This window comes from Grampus griseus, assembly GCF_964374135.1.
Source record: "Grampus griseus genome assembly, chromosome: 12".
Lineage (NCBI taxonomy): Eukaryota > Metazoa > Chordata > Mammalia > Artiodactyla > Delphinidae > Grampus > Grampus griseus.
This window is the reverse complement of record NC_139006.1, coordinates 72,226,491-72,245,193: the sequence shown is the minus strand read 5'-3', so window position 1 is coordinate 72,245,193 and position 18,703 is coordinate 72,226,491. Positions and strand designations below refer to the sequence as shown.

General features: G+C 41.0%; 1 long non-coding RNA gene across 1 annotated transcript in view; it reads right to left on the bottom strand.

Annotated features, from left to right (window-relative positions):
• LOC309831156 overlaps positions 1–18,703 on the bottom strand; it is a 51,244-nt gene that overhangs the window by 5,624 nt on the left and 26,917 nt on the right. The window lies entirely within an intron of this gene.

Sequence of the window (18,703 nt, the reverse complement as noted above, 5' to 3'; positions counted from 1 at the left end):
ACTAGACAGAGCCCGCACATGGCCAACAAAGACCCAACTCAGCCAAAAAATAAATAAATAAATTTATATATAAAAAAAAAAAAGGCTCATACTCTCAGACCCACCTGCACCAGGGCCCAGCACAGAAGGAGCCAACTGAAATGCACCCAGACTTTATGTAAGAGGCTTTATTGCTTACCTTAGAGTGTTGGTCCGAGGGGCAGGGGTCAGATTTAACACACATGCCTGCTGGGGTACCCTCCAAGGACAAAGGCTGGTGGATGCCATCTTTGTCTCACTCCTGCCAGCAGGGCGCCATCTTTTTAGTATTTTAATCTACATTCTTTTTTCCCCCCAGTCAGCACCATCTTTACGCCCTCCCTATGCTGCAATGTAGAGCACCAGTATCTCCAGAGGGGAGCTTTTACATGCATCTGGTACCCTTTTTTTTATGTCTGGTACCCTGGTTTTTGTGACTACAACTCAGGGGACACCCCTGATTGCCTGGCTCTGGCGGCCAGTGGGGCTTATGCTCATGGGTCCAGCAGGACTGTAACCAACAGCAAAAGAGTTTTTAACCGGCTACCATCTCCAGGGCACAGCAAGAGGCAACAGTCCGAGGAGTCTTACTATGAGAGGCCCACTAACTTATCTTCATAACTGTGGCCTGAGATTTCCAAGGAAGCACACATCTAAGTGTCTACTGTAATGCTCTCCAGCAGCCTCAGAGCGTGAGCACTCTCTTTGCGCTTTCACCCTACAGCCATCAGAGCACTAGTGTCTCCCAGGGAGGAGCTCATACATGTGTCTGGTCCCAGGTTTTACATCTGGTGCCTCAGTTTTTGTGGCTGCCACCTAGGGGATGCCCCTTAATCACCTGCCTCTGGGAGCCAGCAGGGCTTGTGTTCCTGGATCCCATGGTGTTGTTATAAATGGGGAGACAGTTCTTGGCCTGCTACCATCCCCAGGGCACAGTGAGACAGCAGACTGAAACAAACCCCAGTCATTCTGTGATAAAGGAATATTTGCTTGTCCTGGAGCTTTGGCCTGAGGGGCAGGCTTCTGGTTGGATGTAGGGACCTACTGAGATGCTCTCCTTGGACAAAAGCCAGAGGACACCATTTTTGTGCTCTCCATCTGCCCACCAGTATCTCTCAGAAAGGAGTTTGTACAGTTGTCTGGAGCCCCAATTTTTGTGGCTGATACCCAGGGGGACACGTTTAGGGTATCCAGCTTTTGCAGCCAGCAGGGCTTATGCTTGCAGTCCTTCAGTACTGTATATATTTGTATATGCTGCTACCTGAGAGTCTAGCTTCCAATAAGCCTGCTAACTGAGACCCTCCTCTATGGGATACTGACAGGTCTTGCACACGCTCAACAACTGAGAGCCTCTAAAATTAAAATGGGCAGCCTGGACAATCACAAAGGTATGAGAGACAAGCAAGAGCTAGGGCAGGGCTGGATGACAAGGTTCTCCTACATGAGGCCACCCCCTCAAGATTAAGGAGAGGTGGCTGTTTTACCTCCGCATAGACACCAAGACAGAGAGTCAAGGAAAATGAAGAAATAGAAGAATATGTTCCAAATGAAATAAGATAAAATCTCGGAGAAAGAATTAATGTAATGCAGATAAGTAATTTACCTCATAAAGGGCTCAAAACAAAGATCATAAAGATGCTTACCAAGCTCAGGAGGGGAATGGATGAACACAGCGAAATCTTTGACAAAGAGATAGAAGGTATAAGAAAGTATCAAATAGAAGTCACAGAGCTGGTGGTTGGGGGGTGGGATGAACTGGGAGACTGGGATTGACATACAGACACTACTATATAGAAAACAGATAACTAATGAGAACCTACTGTATAGCACAGGGAACTTTACTCAATGCTCTGTGGTGACCTAAATGGGAAGGAAATCTAAAAAAGAGTGGATATGTGTATGTGTATAACTGATTCACTTTGCTGTACAGAAGGAACCAACACAACATAGTAAATCAACTATACTCCAATTAAAAAAAAAGTCACAGAGCTGAAGAAACAATGATCAAACTGAAAAGTACACTACTGGGGTTCAACAGTAAACTAGACGAAGCAGAAGAAAGGACAAGTGGGCAGTGGACTTCACCTAATCAGAGAAACAAAAAGAAAAATGAAAAAAAGTGAAGATAGCTTAAAGGACTTACAGGACAACATCAAATGGACCAACATTTGCATTAAAGGGGTCACAGAAATAGGAGAGAGGAGAAGACTCATTTGAAGAAACAACAGTTGAAAACTTTCCTAACCTGGGGAAGGAAACAGACACCTAGGTGCAAGAGGAACAGATAGTTTCAAATAAGAACTCAAAGAGACCCACACCAAGACATATTATAATTAAAATGTCAAAAGTTAAAGACAAGGAGAGAATCTTAAAAGCATGAAGAGGAAAACAACTTTTTATGTACAAAGAATCCCCCCTAAGACTATCATGAGATTTTTGAGCAGAAGTTCTGCAGGCAATATAGGGAGTGGCATGATATATTCAAAGTGATTAAAGAAAAAAAACTTTGAACAAAAGAACACTGTATCTGGCAAAGTTGTCATTCAGAACTGAAGAGATAAAGAGTTTTCCAGACAAGCTAAAACTAAAGGAGTTCATCAACACTAGACCAGCCTTACAAGAAATGTTAAAAGGACTTCTATAAGCTGAAAGGAAACTGTGCTAATCAGTAACAGGAAAACATGAAAGTCTCACTGGTAAAAGTAAATATATAGTAAAATTCAGAATAATCTAATGTTATAAAGGTGGTACATTAATCACTTACAAAGCTAGTATGAAAGTTATGTAAAGGCCAACTAGCCCGAGGCAGGGGAACGCAATCAGACTCACAGGCTGCATCAGACCAAAACTTTCCGGACCACCCAGTTCCAGAAACTGACCTGGAGACATTCCGGACCACCCAGTTCCAGGAACTGACCTGGGGACTTTCCACCCGGCCCAGCCTTCCTGCCTTTTGAGGGGCGGGACTAACGGTCCCAAGACTGATGCAACCAGCACCGGATATTGCCACGATACCCGAAGAGACCACCAAATAAGGAATAACCTGCTCCCTCCCGGATTCACCACACTCCTTTCCCTTCTTCCCCTATAAATTCTGCCCAAACCCTCACCCGGGTGCGACTTCTCTGGCCCCTTTCTCTCGGACCAGTGAACCTCGCCCAGGAGCATTCCCAAATAAAGCTTGTTTAAGCTCTCCTCCGTTTCTTGGTGCTGTTCCTTACAAGTTAAAGGACAAAAGTAGTAAAAAATGTAACTATAATAATTTGCTAAGGCATACACAAAATAAAAAGATGTAAATTGTGACGTCAAAAACATAAAACAAGAGGAAGCAGAAAATAAAAATATAGAGCTGTAGGATGCATTCAAACTTTTAAGTTGTTAGCACCTTAAAATAAACTGCTATAAATATAAGTTGTTATACGTTAAGTCACAGAAAAAAACCCATAGTAGATACACAAAAGACAGAGATAAAGGAATCTAAGCATACCACTACAGGAAAGCATCAAATCAGAAAGGAAGCAAGAGAAGAAAAGAACAGAAGAACAATAAAACAGCCAGGAAACAAGTAACAAGATGGCAATAAGTACATACCTATATATAATTACTTTAAATGTAAAAGAACTAAATTCTCTAATCAAAAGACATAGAGTGGCTGAATGGATTAAAAAGAAAAAAGATCCATCTATGCTGCCTACAAGAGACTCACTTCAGATGTAAAGGCACACAGACTGAAAGTGAAAGGATAGGAAAAATATATTCCATGCAAATGAAAACCAAAACAAGCTGGGGTGGCTATACTTATATCAGATAATATAGTTTAAAATAGTCTGTAATAAGAGATAAAGAAGATCATTACATAGGTACAATGGGGTCAATCTAACAAGAGGATATAACATTTGTAAATATTTATGAACACAACATAAGAGCACCTAAGTGTATACAGCAAATATCAACAGACCTGATGAGAGAAATAAAAAGCAATACAATAACATTAGGTGACTGTAATACCACAGTTTCACGAATGGATAGATCATCCAGACAGGAAATCAATAAGGAAACACTGGTTTTAAACATGTTAAAGCAAATGGACATAACAGATATATACAGAACATTCCATCCAAAAGTAACAGAATACACATTCTTCTCAAGTGCACATGAAACATTCTCCAGGGTTGATCATTTGTTAGGCCACAAAACAAGTCTTAATAAATTTAAGACTGAAGTCATACCAAGCATCTTTTCTGACCACAATGGTATAAAACTAGAAATCAATCAGAAGAATAAAACTGGAAAAATCACAAATATATGAATATTAAATAACATACTACTGAACAACCAATGAATCAAAGAAGTAATCAAAAGAGAAATTTTAAAATACCTTGAAACAAACGAAAATGGAAGACAACACACCCATAAGATGTGCCAAAAGCAGTTTGAAGAGGGAAGTTCATAGCAATAAATGCCTACTTCAAGAAACAAGAAAAATCCCAAGGATTTTACACCACCTCAAGGAACTAGAAAAAGAAGAATAAAGCCCAAAGTCAGTAGAAGGAAGAAAATAACAATGAGCAGAATGGAAATAACTGCTCTAAAGACCAAAAAAAAAGATTTTAGAAAAGATCAATGAAACTAAAAACTGGTTTTTCAAAAAGATAACAAAATTGACAAACTGTTAGTGAAACTCACCAGAGAGAGAGAGCTCAAATAAAATCTGAAATGAAAGAGGAGAAATTACAACTGATACCATAGAAATACAAAGGATCCTAAGAGGTTACTATGAACAATTATATATCAACAAATTGGACAACCCAGAAGAAATGGAAAATGTCCTAGAAACATATAACCTAACAGGATGAATCATGAAGAAACAGAAAATCTGAACAGACCAAATACTAGTAAGGAGATTGAATTAGTAATTAAAAACCTCCCAAGAAAAAAATTCTAGGGCCAGATGGCTTCATGGGTGAATTCTACAAAACATTAAAAGAATTAATACCAATCCTTCTCAAACTCTTCCAAAAACCAGAAGAGGAAGGAACACTTCCAAACTCATTTTATGAGGCCTGTATTACCCTGATACCAAACCAGAAAAGGATGCCACAAGAAAAGGAAATTACAGGCCAATATCCATGATGAACATATATGAAAAAAACCTCAATAAAATACAGGCAAACAGAATTCAACAATACATTAAAAGGATCATGCACCATGATCAAGTGGGATTTATTCTAGGGATGCAAGGATGGTTCAACATCCACAAATCAATCACTGTGATACAGTACAGTAACAAAATGAAGGATGAAAATCACATGATCATCTCAATAGATGCAGAAAAAGCACCTGACAAAATTCAACATCCATTTACGATAAAAACTGGGTATAGTGGGTATAGAGATATTATGTTGAGGTATACATACCTCAACATAATAAGGGCCTTATATGATAAGCCCACAGCTAACATACTCAATGGTGAAAAGCTGAAAGCTTTTTTTCTTCTAGTATCAGGAACAAGCTAAGGATGCTACTCTTACCACTTTTATTAAACATGGATTTAGAAGTCCTAGCCAGAGTAATCAGGTAAGAAAAAGAAAAGGCATCCAAATCAGAAAGAAAGAAGTGAAACTCAATATTTGCCAATGACATGATATTATAGAAAACTTTATAGACTCCACCAAAAAACTGTTAAAACTAATAAAACAGTACAGTTGCAGCATACAATATCAATACAGTTGACATTTGAACAACAGAAGTTTGAACTGCATGGATCCACTTACACATTACTTTTTCTCAATAAATACACACTACAGTACCACACAATCTTGGTGGTTGAATCTGTGGATGCGGAGTGCCAGCTATAAAGTTATATGCAGATTTTTGACTGTGTGTGTGTGTGGGGGGGGAGTCAGTGCCCCAAACCCCACGATGTTCAAGGGTCAATTATATATAAAAACCTACTGGGTTTCTATACACTAATAACACAAGAGCAAAAAAAAAAAAAAGGAGGTGAAAGGCCTGTACAATGAAAACTGTAAGACACTGATGAAAGAAACTGAAGATGACACAAATAAATGCATAGATATTCCATGCTCATGTACTGCAAAAATTAATGTTTTAAAAATGTCAATACTACCAAAAGCAATCTACAGATTCAATGCAATCCCTATCAAAATTCCAATAGCATTTTTCACAGAAATACAATAAATAATCCTAAAATTTGTAAAGACCCACAAAAGACTCTGAGTAGCCAAAGCCATCTTGAGAAGGAAGAACAAATCTGGACTCATCACACTCCCTTATTTCAAACAATATTACAAGTTATAGTAATCAAAACAGCACAGTATTGGCATTAAAGAGACACATCAATCAATGGAACAGAATAGAGAGCCCAGAAATAAACCCATGCATATATAGTCAATTAATTTACAACAAATGAGCCAAGAATATACAATGCAGAAAGGACAGTCTCTTCAATAAATGGTGCTGCATGCAAAAGAATGAAACTGGACCATTCTCTTACACCATACACAAAAATTAACTCAAAATGGACCAAATGTTTGAACATAAGACCTGAAATAAGTGGTAAGTTCCTTGATATCAGTCTTGGCGATAATTTTTTGCATTTGACATGAAAAGCAAAGGCAATAAAAGCAGAAATAAACAAGTGGGACTATGTCAAATTAAAAAGCTGCACAGCAAAGGACATCACTGAATGGGAGAAAGTATTTGCAAATCATTTTTCTTATATGGGGTTAATATACAAAATATATAAAGAATGCATACAACTTAATAGCAAAAAAACAAACAGTACAACTAAAAAATAAACATTTTTCCAAAGAAGACATATAGATGGCCAACAGACACATGAAAAGGTACTCACATCACTAATTATCAGGAAAATGTAAGTCAAAGCCACAATGAGATATCACCTCACACCTGTCAGAATGGCTATTATCAAAAAGACAACCGGGCTTCCCTGGTGGCGCAGTGGTTGAGAGTTCGCCTGCTGATGCAGGGGACACGGGTTCGTGCCCCGGTCCGGGAAGATCCCACATGCCGCAGAGAGGCTGGGCCCGTGAGCCACGGCCACTAAGCCTGCGCGTCCGGAGCCTGTGCTCCGCAGCGGGAGAGACCACAGCAGTGAGAGGCCTGCGTACCGCAAAAACGAAAACAAAAACAAAAAAAACAAACCAGAAAAGACAACAAATAACAAGTGTTGGTGAGGATGTAAAGAAAATGATCACCTGTGCACTGCTGGTGGGAATATAAATTGGTGCAGCCACGATGGAAAACTATGGAGGTTCCTCAAAAATAAAAATAGAACTACCACACAATCCAGCAATTCTACTTCTGTGTATTCATCCAAAGTAAATGAAAATACTGTGTCAAAATGATATCTGCACCCCCATGTTCACAGCAGCATTATTTACAATAGCCAAGATATGGAAACAAACAAAGCATCCATCAATGGATGAAAGGATGAAGAGAATGTGGAATATATATACAACTGTTGTATATTATTCAGCCATGAAAAAAATAAATAAAATTTCATCATTTGCAACAACATGGATGGACCTTGAGGGCATACTAAGTGAAATAAGCCAAAGAAAGACAAATACTATATGGTCTCACTTTATATGTGGAATCTAAAAAACAAAACAATAAAAAACAAAAACAAAAAACTCCTTTGCTCATGGATACAAAAAAACTGGTGGCAGATTGGGAGGTGGGAAAAATAGGTCAAAGGGGTAAAAAAACACAAACTTCCAGTTATAAAATAAATAAGTCATGAGAATGTAATGTACAGCATGGTGACTCTAGCTAATAACACTGTATTGTACATTTGAAAGTTGCTAAGAGAGTCTTTTTTTTTAAATTTAATTTTCTTTTCTCTCTCTCTCAATCTCGCCCGTGAGGCATGCAGGATCTTAGTTCCCTGACCAGGGATCGAACCCATGCCCCCTGCATTGGGATAATGGACTCTTAACCACTGGACCACCAGGGAAGTCCTGAGACTAAGTTTTAAAAGTTCTCAACCCAAGAAAATAAAATTGTAACTGTATGCTGAAGGATGTTAACTAGACTTACTGTGGTGATCATTTCACAATATATACAAATATCAACTCATTATGTTTGAATATTACATGTCAATTATATCAATTAAATTTTTAAAAAATTTAGAAAGGGATGAAATGATAATACATGCTACATAGTGCGTGAACCCTGAAAACATGCTAAGTAAAAGAAGCCAGATTCACAAGGTTACATATTTATGATTCCTTTTATGTGAAATACCCAGAATAGGTAAATCCATAGAGACAGCTGATTGGTGACTGCCAGGGGCTGGGAACAGGAGGGTATAGGGAACAAATGCTAAATGGGTGTATTAGTCAGGGTTCTCCAGAGAAACAGTACTAACTGGTGTTTAAGGAATTGGCTGACACCATTGTGAGGGTTGGCAAGTTTAAAATGTACGAAGTAAGAGGCTGGCAGGCTGAAATTCCAATAAGGGTTGATGTTGTGGTTTTGAGTCCAAAGGCTGGAAACTGAGCTGAGTTTTTATGCTGCAGACTGGAGGCCAAATTCCTTCTTCCTTGGGGAGCCTCAGACTTTTATCTTAAGGCCTTCAACTAATTAGATGAGACCCACCCACATTACAAAGAGTATTCTGCTTTATTCACAGTCTACTGATTTAAATGTTAATAACACCTTCATAGTAACATCTAGATTTGTGTGTGACCAAACAGTTGGGCACCACAGCCTACCCAAGTTGACACATAAAATTAACCATCACAATGGGAATGGGCAGTGAATTAGCCCATCAGCAGCATCTATCAGAGGCATCATTACTTCTTCATATTTATATGGCGAGAAGACCTTTAAACTGATCCTAAGTAAGCACTACAACCTTGAAGGCTAAGGTGGTTTTAGCTTTGTTATTGTTTTGTATAAAAAGAAAATCAGTTTTTCTAGTATTCTTTCAGTTGATGTGAAATTCATGTACATAAAAGTAACCATTTTAAAGTGTACACTCATAATATTGTGTAAGGGGATATATGTATATGTATAGCTGATTCACTTTGCTGTACAGCAGAAACTAACACAACAATGTAAAGCAACTACACTCCAATAAAAATTTTAAAAAATTAAATTAAAAAACAATGTTGGGCTTCCCTGGTGGCGCAGTGGTTGAGAGTCCGCCTGCCGATGCAGGGGACACGGGTTCGTGCCCCGGTCTGGGAAGAACCCACATGCCGTGGAGCGGCTGGGCCCACTGAGCCATGGCCACTGAGCCTGCGCGTCCGGAGCCTGTGCTCCGCAACGGGAGAGGCCACAACAGTGAGAGGCCCGCGTACAGCAAAAAATAAATAAATAAAAAACAATGTTGTGTAACCACCACATCTATCAAGTTCCAAAACATTTTCATTACCACAAAAGAAAAGCCCATACCCATTGTGATGGTTAATTTTAATGTGTCAACTTGGGTTGACAGATGGCAGAGAGAAAATTAGGTTACTGACATAGTTGAACTGCTAGTAGTACCTCCAGACCACTTCCATATGAGAAAAATAAATCCTTACTTGCTTAAGCTGTGTTAGGTTTTCTGCTACTTATGGCTGAAAGCAATTCTAAATGATACAACGGAAGAAATAACAGCAAATCCAAAAAAGGAAGAAGTTTAAAGGGGGAGAATAATTTGAATACAACTAGACAAAAAAATAATAATAAATTAGATACATAAAAATTGTGAGAAAGGAAAAATGTATTATTTTTGAAGGTAATATGGTGGTATTCTTGGAAAACACAGTAGAGTCAACTAAAAAACTATGATAGTTAGAATTCAGCAAGATAGTGGGAACAAAACAAATATAAAGATAACTTTCATTTATACCCAAAACAAACAGAAGATATAATGGGGAAAAGATGGTACAGTTGACCCTCGAACAAGGTCGGGGTTAGGGGGGCTGACTCCCTGCACAGTTGAAAATCTGCATATAACTTTACAGTTGGGCATCCATATCTGCAGTTCTACATCCATGGATTCAACTAACCATGGATTGTGTAGCACTGTAGTACTTATTGGAAAAAAAAAATCCACATATAAAGTGGCCCTGTGTAGTTCAAATCTGTGTTGTTCAAGGGTCAACTATGTTTACAATTGCAACAAAAATGATAAAATACTGAGGAATAAACTTTACAACTAAGACCTCTACGAACAAAGCTTTAAAACAGTAGTGAATTCAAAAGAATAGTTAAGCAAATAAAAGGCATGTCATGTTCCCGGATAAGACATAATACCATAAAGAGTTGAGTCTCACTAATATATAAATGGCATATGATCCCTATAAAAATGCCAAGAGTTTTCTTTAATACACAGACTGATTCTAAAGTTCATATGAAAAGATTAATAAGAGCCAGAAAACTAACAGAGAAAGCAATGAGGGGAGACTACCGCTACCAGACATTAAATATAATTTTAAAACTGATTTAAACAGTGTGATTCTGATGCTTGATTACACATTCCATGGAACAGATCAGAAGATCCAGAAATAGCCCCAAACATATGTAGAGATTTACTACACATAAAGGTGGTATCAAAGATCAGTGGGGGGTGGTGCTTCACTGGTAGCACAGTGGTTAAGAATCTGCCCGCTAATGCAGGGGACACGGGTTCAAGCCCTGGTCCGGGAAGATCCCACATGCTGTAGAGCAACTAAGCCCGTGTGCCACAACTACTGAGCCTGTGTTCTAGAGCCCATGAGCCACAACTACTGAAGCCCATGCACCTAGAGCCCATGCTCCTCAACAAGAGAGGCCACCACAATGAGAAGTCCACACACTGCAACGAAGAGTTGCCCTTGCTCGCCACAATTAGAGAAAGCCTGTGCGCAGCTACGCAGACCCAATACAGCCGAAAAAAAAAAAAAATCAGTGGGGGAAAGACAGGCTTTTTAATTAATGGTGTTGGAACAACAGGAAAACAAACTGAATACCTTACACTGTAGTAGAATAAACTGCTAATAAATAAAAGATTTGAAAGTAAAAATACTCATAAAAGTACTAGAAGAAAAACATCAGAAAATTCAAATACAGACTTGGAGTAAAGAAAACATTTCTAATTAAGACTAGGGAATTACCTGGCGGTTCAGTGGTTAGGACTCAGTGCTTTCACTGCCAAGGGCCCGGTTCAATCCCTGCTGAGGGAACTAAAATCCCACATGCCGCACAGCACAGCCAGGAAAAAAAAGGGCACTGGGGCTAAAAACACAAAGCTTCAAAGGAAAGGCTAATAAGTTCAAATACATAAATGTAAAAGCCTTCCTTATTACAAAAAACAAAAAAAGATAAATGGTAGGGACTTCCCTGGTGGCACAGTGGTTAAGAATCCACCTGCCAATGCAGGGGACACGCGTTCAAGCCCTGGTCCAGGAAGATCTCACACGCCGCAGAGCAACTAAGCCTGCATGTCGCAACTACTGGGCCTGCGCTCTAGAGCCTGAGAGCCACAACTACTGAGCCCGCATGCCTAGAGCCCGTGCTCTGCAACAAGAGCAGGCACTGCAACAAGAAGCCCGCACACAACAATGAAGAGTAGCCCTCGCTCACCACAACTAGAGAAAGCCCGCAGGCAGCAACAAAGACCCAACACCGCCAAAAAACAAATAAATAAATAACTTAAAATAATAATAATAAATGGTGAAGTGGATAAAAATACATTTGCAACTTGTGAGACAAAGAGCTAATTTCCCTAATAAATAAAGGCTTCCTTGGATCTGAAAGACTCCAACAATCCAGCAGGAAAAAAATGGGCAAAGCACACAAAGAAATCACGAAAAAAAAATACAAGACTCCTACACACAAAGATGTTTAACCTTATCTGTAATAAAGGCAAATCAAAATGATTCAGTGGACCACGTTCACCTATCAACTTGGCAAAAAAGAAAAAGGTTGGCAATGCAACACTGAGACTATGGCAAACAAACCCTCTATTTTATAATATTACTGGTAGGAATATAAATTGATGAAAACTCTTAGCAACTTAGCAACGTCTGTTAAAATTTTAAATGTGTATATCTTTTGACCTAGCAATCACATTTCTCAAATTTATCCTGCAGCTATATTTGCCCACAAGGGAAATGACATGTACTATTGTACTGCAGTACTGTTCATAATAGCAAAACACTGGCAATGAACTAGAAATCCATCACAAGGGACTGGTTAAATGAAGTAAAGTACATCCCCGTGACAGAACACAATGACACTGTAATGGAGACTATCAGAGAATAAGATCTCCATGATTCATTATGACATGACAAAAGCCAGGTACAGAACTGTGTTTGTGGTGGCTACCTTTTATGTATAAAACAAAAGAGGGTAAGGAGATTAAATTGATCTATAGATTCAACACAATCCCAATCAAAATTTCATAGGATTTTTTGGGTAAAAATTGACAAACTGATTCTAAAATTTAAATGGAAATGCAAAGAACCTAAAATAGCCAAAATGAGAAAGAAAAATAAAGTCGGAGAAGCTAACATTACTTGATCTGGAGAATTATTATACAGCTATATAGTAATCAAAACAGCATGATAGGGCTTCCCTGGTGGCGCAGTGGTTGAGAGTCCGCCTGCTGATGCAGGGGACACGGGTTCGTGCCCCGGTCCGGGAAGATCCCACATGCCGCGGAGCAGCTGGGCCCGTGAGCCATGGCCGCTGAGCCTGTGCGTCCGGAGCCTGTGCTCCTCAGCGGGAGAGGCCACAACGGTGAGAGGACCGCGTACCGAAAAAAAAAAAAAGCATGATATTGGCCTAAAGACAGAAAATAGGTCAGTGAACAGAGTAAAAAGTCCAGAAATGAATCCACGTATATATGAACAACCAATTTTTGACAAAGGTACAAAGGAAATGAAATAGAGAAAGGATAACCTTGTCAAAAAATGGTGCGGGAACATTTGGATATTCACACGTAAAAAAACCAAAACGATGAGCTTGGATCCATACCTCAAGAGTAGCAAAAGATTTGAATAGATGCTTCAACAAAGAAGATATTCAGGAGTGATGTTACCAAGATGGCAACATCGGTTGTTCCTGACTTCACTCCCCCTCATAAGGAGATCAACTAACAACCATTCATTGACAAGACTCCACTGAGAGGATCCTAGGAGGCTGGAGAGAGGCTAAAGCACCCCCCTGCAACAGAGACCAAGACAGACCTCCTTAGAAGGGTAAGAGGAGTGGTTACACGCTGATCACACTGCCCCTCCCCAAGGCAGCATGGCCCCACTCTGAGGGGTCTCCCTGAGCCTAAAGTTCCTGCCATGGAAAAAGAGCCCAGGGTGCACACCCAGCTCCTCCAGCATTCTGGGTTGTTTCTTGGGAGCTTACACTCTGGTCTTGCCCCACAGGGACTGTGGATAGATCTGCAGTGCTTGACCACTGGAAATCTGACTGTGATAGAGAGGGGAGAGGGGCTTGCAACAGCCAGTGCTCAGATCTTGGCAGAATGAGTTCCTACCTGTAGCACACAAGTGACAGCCCCAAGCGGCGGCTGTGCTCATCTGCAGAGCCAAGAAAGTAGCACACCTTGACCAGGGAATTCAGTGGGGTACAGATCTGTCTGACTTCAGTCTTCAAACAAAGAGCTTTGCAGCCCTGCAACCTGGCTTTCCCCACAGGGGCAGGGGAGCTGTGTCACAGCCAGCATGCTGATTGTAGCTCCCAGTCCCTACCAGAAAGTCTGACCTGGTTCCACTGTGAGGCTGCTTGGAACTAGCCTGGGCAGGGGAACTAAGTTATAGCCCCACCCACTGCTGAATAGAGCCTTCGGTCCACTCGACCAGGGAATCTAACCACAGCACTCAGGAACCTGTGTAACCCGCCCAATAGCCCTGCTTACAGTGGTACCTGAACAGAGAGCACAGCCTCTGGCTTTCCCCATCTACAGAGCAAAAGCAGTAGCCCCACCTTGCCAGGAATTCAGTGCACAGTCTTGCCTGATTCAGGTTCCCAAACAAAAGGCTGTGCACCCCCTGGAGCCTGTCCTGCTGCCCCATCAGGGCAAGAAAGCTATTTCATAGTGCCATCTACTGCTGAGTACAGTACCTAGTTCCAACCATCTAGTAAGCCTGGCCAGAGTACCCATCTCACAGCCTTGCTTGGGCAGGGAACCAAGCCAGCAGTCCTATCTAACTGTTCTCAGCCAGGGGCGTTCCCCCATGTCCCAACCCCAAAGCTCAGGCAGTGTCCTCACAGAAAAATAAACCCTGATGGTAAACCCCACCTGTTTATTACCAGCAGACACATCCAGAAGCCCAAACTGAGCGGACTGGTGAAGAAATGTCTCACCAAAGTGAATAAAGTCTGGAAGAGGAACCTGCTAACTCAAGTGAGGAGATAACAACATAAAGAATCATGGGCCATGAAAAATCAGGTAAACATGACATCACCACAGGAAACTAATAAAGCTCTGATAACTGATCCTGAAGAAATGGAGATTTACCAGCTGTAAGATAAAGAATTCAGAATAGTCCTCTTAAAGTAGCTTAGTAAACTACAAGAACACACAGGCAACTAAATGAAATTAGGAGAACATTGCATGAGCAAAACAAGAAGTTCAACAAAGTAACAGAAACCCTCAACAAACAGATACCAAGAAATCCTAGAGCTGAAAAATACAATGACTGAACTGAAGAATTCAATAAAGAGCTTCAAAAGTAGACTTAACCATGCAGAAGAAAGAATCAATGTTCTAGAAAACAGGACATTTGAAATCCCGTCACAGGACCAAAAGAAAAAAGAATTTTAAAAAGTGAAGAAGGTATGTGGGACTTAAGGGACACAATCAAAACAATAACTGCATCGTGGGAATTCCAGAAGGAAAAGAGAAATAGAAAGGGTAAGAAAGTATATTTAACGCAATAATGGCTGAAAACTTCCCAAACCTGGGGAAAGAAATGGATATCCAGATCCATGAGGCCCAAAGGAACCAAATATGTTGAACGCAAATAGGGCTACACCAAGGCACACTATAATTAAACCATCAAAAGTCAAAGACGGGGCTTCCCTGCTGGCGCAGTGGTTGAGAGTCCACCTGCCGATGCAGGGGACATGGGTTTGTGCCCCGGTCCGGGAAGATCCCACATGCCGCGAAGCGGCTGGGCCTGTGAGCCATGGCTGCTGGGTCTGTGCATCTGGAGCCTGTGTTCTGCAAAGGGAGAGGCCACAACAGTGAGAGGCCCGCGTATTGCGAAAGAAAAAAAAAAAGTCAAAGACAAAGAAAGAATTCTAAAAGCAGCAAGAGAAAAAAGAGAAGTTATATAAAAGGGAAGCTCCGTAAGACTATAGGTGGATCTCTCAACAGAAATTTTTCAGGCCAGGAGAGAATGAAATGATATATTCAAAATATTGAAAGAAAAAAACCTGTTAACCAAAAATTCTATATACCTGGCAAAGCTGTCCTTCAGAAATGAAGGAGAATAATTCAATAACAAAACAAACAAACAAAAAAACAACCCAATCAAAAAATGGGCAGAAGACCTAAATAGACATTTCTCCAAAGAAGATTTACAGATGACAAATAAGCACATGAAAAGATGCTCAACACTGGTAATTATTAGAGAAATACAAATCAAAATTACAATGAGGTATCACCTCACACCAGAGTGAATGGCCATCATTAAAAAGTCTACAAATAGGGCTTCTCTGGTGGCACAGTCGTTGAGAATCTGCCTGGCAATGCAGGGGACACAGGTTTGAGCCCTGGTCTGGGAGGATCCCCCGTGCCGTGGAGCAACTAGGCCCGTGAGCCACAAATACTAAGCCTGCGCGTCTGGAGCTTGTGCTCTGCAACAAGAGAGGCCGCGATAGTGAGAGGCCCGCGCACCGCAATGAAGTGTGGCCCCCACTTGCCACAACTAGAGAAAGCCCTCGCACAGAAACGAAGACCCAACACAGCAAAAATAAATAAATTCATTAATTAAAATTTTAAAAGTCTACAAATAATAAATGCTGGAGAGAGTGTGGAAAATAGGGAACCCTCCTACATTGTTGGTGGGAATGTAAATTGGTGCTGTCACTATGGAAAACTGTATGAGGTTCCTTAAAAACTAAAAATTGAGTTACCATATGATTTGGCGATCCCACTCCTGGATCTATACCTGGAGAACACTAATTTGAAAAGACACATGTACCCCAATGTTCATGGCAGCACTATTTACAATAACCAAGACATGGAAGCAACCTAAACATCCATCAACAGATGAATGGATAAAGAAGACATGGTATGTATGTGTATATGTGTATAACATATGCACATTTATACATGTACACACACACACACACACACACACACACACACACTGGAATACTACTAAGCCATAAAAAAGAATGAAATAATGCCATTTGCAGCAACATGGATGGACCTAGAGATTATCATACTATGTGAAGTAAGTCAAAGAAAGACTTATGTGTGTAATCTAAAATAGATACAAATGAACTTATTTACAAAACAGAAGCACAGACATAGAAAACAAACTTTTGGTTACCAAAGGGGAGGAGGGAGGGGGGAGAGGGATAAATTAGGAGGTTGAGATTAACAGATACACAATACTACATATAAAGTAGATAAAACAAGGTCCTACTGTATAGCACAGGGAACTATATTCAATATCTTGGAATAGACTATAAAGGAAAAGTACATGAAAAAGACTATATATATAGTTTTACATACATAAAAATATATATTCATATATATATACAAAAAACTGAATCACTTTTCTGTACACCAGAAACTAACACAACATTGTAAATTAACTATCCTTCCATTTAAAACAAAGATTTAGAAAAAAGAAATAAAGGAGATGAAAGACTTTTCCAAACAAAAGGTGAAGGCATTCACCACTAGACCTGTCTTACAAGAAATGCTAAAGTAAAAGGACACAAATTAACATCACAAAAACATAATAAGGCAGCATAAAACTCACCGGTAATGGTGTGTATATATATATATATATATATATATATATATACACATACATACAAAAAGAGTCTGTAATATGGTAACGATGGTCCAAAATTCACTTACAACTCTAGTTTAAAAGTTAAAAAACAAATATAGTGGGCTTCCCTGGTGGTGCAGTGGTTGAGAATCTGCCTGCCAATGCAGGGGACATGGGTTCGAGCCCTGGTCTGGGAAGATCCTACATGCTGCGGAGCAACTGGGCCCGTGAGCCACAATTACTGAGCCTGCGCATCTGGAGCCTGTGCTCCGCAACAACAGAGGCCGCGATAGGCACACCGTGATGAAGAGTGGCCCCCGCTCGCCTCAACTAGAGAAAGCCCATGCACAGAAATGAAGACCCAACACAGCCATAAATAAATAAATACATTAAACAAATAGTAAAAATAACCATAGCTACAATAATATGCTGTTGGTCACACAATATAAAAAATATGTAAAATGTAACATCAATAACCTAAATTGTGAGGGGGCGAGAAGTAAAAATTGTAAAGTTTAGGAATGCTACTGAAGCTAAGTTGTTATCAACTTTAAAATGGGTGTTATAACTTTAAGATATTTTATGGGACTTCGCTGGTGGCACAGTGATTAAGAATCTGCCTACCAATGCAGGGGACATGGGTTCGAGGCCTGGTGTGGGAAGATTCCACATGCTGTGGAGCAACTAGGCCCGTGCGCCACAACTACTGAGCCTGCGCTCTAAAGCCCAAGAGCCACAGCTATCAAGTCTGCGTGACCAGAGCCCGTGCTCCGCAACAAGGTAAGTCACCAATGATAAACCTACACACTGCAACTAGAGAAAGCCCATGCGCAGCAATGAAGACCCAATGCAACAAAAAAGAAAAAAAAATGATATTTTATGTCAGCTTCATAGTACTCACAAGCAAAAATCCTGTAGTATTAAACAAAAGAACATGATAAAGAAGTCAAAGCAGGTGATGAGCGGAAGATGGCGGAAGAGTAAGACGCGGAGGTCACCTTCCGACCCACAGATACACCAGAAATACATCTACACGAGGAACAACTCCTACAGAACACCTACTGAACACTGACAGAAGACCTCAGACCTCCCAAAAGGCAAGAAAGTCCCCATGTACCTGGGTAGGGCAAAAGAAAAATGAATAAACAGAGACAACAGGATAAGGACAGGACCTGCACCAGTGGGAGGGAGCCGTGAAGGAGGAAAGGTTTCCACACACTAGGAAGCCCCTTTGCGGGCGGAGACTGCGGGTGGCGGAAGGGGGAAGCTTCGGAGCTGCGGAGGAGAGCGCAGCCACAGGGGTGCAGCGGGAAAAGTGGAGAGATTCCTGCACAGAGGGTCGGTGCCGACCAGCACTCACCAGCCCGAGAGGCTTGTCGGCTCACCCACCAGGGCTTGCGGGGCTGGGAGCCGAGGCTCGGGCTTCGGACGGAGCGCAGGGAGAGGACTGGGGTTGGCGGCGTGAACACAGCCTGCAGGGGGTTAGTGCACCACGGCTAGCCGGAAGGGAGTCCGGAAAAAAGCCTGGACCTGCCGAAGAGGCAAGAGACTTTTTCTTCCCTCTTTGTTTCCTGGTGCGCGAGGAGAGGGGATTAAGAGCGCCACTTAAAGGAGCTCCAGAGACGGGCGCGAGCCGCGGCTAAAAGCGCGGACCCCGGAGACAGGCATGACACGCCAAGGCTGCTGCTGCT